The following is a 2,767-nucleotide window of genomic DNA, read 5'->3' on the forward strand; positions in this document are numbered from 1 at the left end:
GAATTTAGTATAACTACTTGGAGTTATACTCAATAACGATAAAAAATAATTTTTCATTAATGAGAATTTATTTAAAATGTTTTCGTATTTCTTTTCGAATTGTGCTTCCATTTCTCTAAATATTTTACGAAGCCTTTCTATTGGTTCGTTTAAAATATAATTCCCAAATATAGGTTTTAGAAATGGAAAATCCACATTCGTGTTTATGTTACGTATTTATTCTCCATCGAATTACTTGAATAAAATTTTAATTAAAAAGATAATGTATAAAAAATGAAGAAAGAAGATTGTCATAAATGGAACATAATTTAATATTTTGTAGAACATCAGTTAATAACTAGATGGCAGCACATGCAGTCAAAGAAATTGTAATATAGTTTAAATACACCTGAAGATTACATCTTAATAAATTGTGTTTCGATTTTCACAATTTTGCTTTCTATTTTTAAAAGGTTTTTCAATTTTTCCAATCACTAAAAATAATTGAAATGTTCAAGAAAAAAATCACGCATGAAAAGTGCATGGTATATAATATTTAAGTTTAGAATTTTGTTTATTTTAAATTGAAACTAAAGAAAAATAATAAATAGTGATTGACATTTTTACTAAACCAAAAATATAAATAAAAAGGAAATAAAAATATCACTGAAAACGATTTTATACTGTATGCATTCATTTCTTAAACCCTTGTTTATCACTAAGATATCTGGAATTTGATAATAAGAGATGCAAATATGCGCATCTTTTCAATTTCCAGGAAAATATAAACTGTTTTGTATTATTATTATTCAAGTCATTTTGGAATTGGATATTTCTTTTTTGTTAGAACAAAAGTAAACCTAGGTAGTTCAAAGATTTAAATTTTCTTTTAATTTTTTACTAAATTTTATACTTTGAGGCTTTGATATTGTTTTGTTTCTTTGTCTCTGAGGGTCCGATGCACAAAGAAAATGTAAAAAGATAGCAGCAAAATCGTAAAAGTAAGACGGAAATGAACGAACAAGCGAGAAAAAATGCAAATCGGGATGATTCGTTGCGTAGCCCAAGAAAACTCTTTGCATACATAACTTATTAATCGATTTGAGAGAGAGAGAGAGAGAGAAAGGTTTTCTGTCTTTGAAGTTAGAGGCGTTTGAGCTGCAATCAGAGCAGATCAGGCTTGGTGCTCCTATCAGTTTTTTCCTTCCCATTTAAACTTCGTTATTCAGATGAAATTTTTGAGAATGGATATATTATTATTAATTGTTTCATGCAAAACCCGAGGAATGTTGCATTTATTATGTCTTATTTGATATTCATTTTTGGAGGAACATTATCTCTCTGAATGCATTAAGATTAAAGTGTGGGTGTGATAGGGGGAGAGGCTTCAATATTTTCTTCTCTTGACTTCTCATTTCACTATTCATATTATTTTCTATTGACAAAACTATAAATAATTTATATCATATGCAACATATTTACTATGCTTGAAATGCAACGAACTTCACATGTAAATTTAAAATTACAAATTTTAGGCTATTTATCGGTAAAGTATCATTTGTTTTTTACATTGCAACCTCTTGGAAAATATTTTTTTGTAGCACTGGTAGCTTCTAAGCAGACAAGCCGCCGCTGCATAAAATGTAACTTTTATTGTTAAAGTAGCTCTTATGAAACTGGAAATAAGTATCATTCATTTTTTATTATCTAAGAGTTCCCCATGTAAACATTTTAAGATTACTTTATTATTGTTTGTATATTATATTTTCTATCGAAATCAGATATTAAATTTAAAGAAAAAGTATAATAATAATTCATTCAGTAAAGATTGAAATGCACCGTCTGGGCAGAAAGATACTACAAGTGACTGTACAAAAAATAGTCAAAATGCGAACCTTACTTCCCTAAATGTTTACTTCTGCAGCCTCAAAAAATAAAACATATTAAGTATTTTTATGTATATTTTAAAAGAGATATACAGATAACAGTTGGAAAGAGAACAGCGTTTTTTCTGATAAATTTCTATTTATATTCACCTTTCAAAAGTAACCTTAATTAACCATTACAGTTTAACCTTAATTAACCATTACAGTTTAACCTTAATTAACCATTACAGTAACCATTGCAGTTTTGAAATATATCATGTACAAAGCCTTATTAATTTTTTTTCTTGCTCCCTACGACGCATTCTTGGAAAGTTTGAGGGCTGTTGTTAAGTGAAAGAAAGTTCAACTAACACCTACATTATAATTATGCAGCCAAATAAATTTTTCACATGCAAAACTTTTTTTAATCAGATGTTTTTCTCATTTTAAAAATATTTTGCATTATTATGCTTCTATGAAGAATAATTTTGAAAAGATTTTGTATAAGGTATATATGAATAAGGATGTGCATTAAGTATGTAGCATTTAATAGTAATTCCAACAGGAAGAAATACGTATGTTACAGAATGATACAGGTTAGAACAATTATTCTGTTTCACAGAAAGCAAATTAAGATCATGCATATGCTTCACTCAGTATGATTAACCCGTCAGGATAGATAATTATAGGTGAAAGTAACTAATCATTTGTTCACGTTGACCGGTTATTAACATTACTAACCAATTTATCACATTAACCAAATGACATGGCAAAACAAAAGGCATTTAATCGATTCGGTATGTCCAAGAATATGTGATGGGTTTGCCTAAAAAATTGCCTTTTACACAAAATAAATAAATCAGAAATGAAACTATCTGAAAAAAAGATGGCCAGTTTGCAATTTTTTTTTATTTATAGTAAAT

The sequence above is a fragment of the Argiope bruennichi genome, chromosome X2 (assembly GCF_947563725.1).
Source record: "Argiope bruennichi chromosome X2, qqArgBrue1.1, whole genome shotgun sequence".
Classification (NCBI taxonomy): domain Eukaryota; kingdom Metazoa; phylum Arthropoda; class Arachnida; order Araneae; family Araneidae; genus Argiope; species Argiope bruennichi.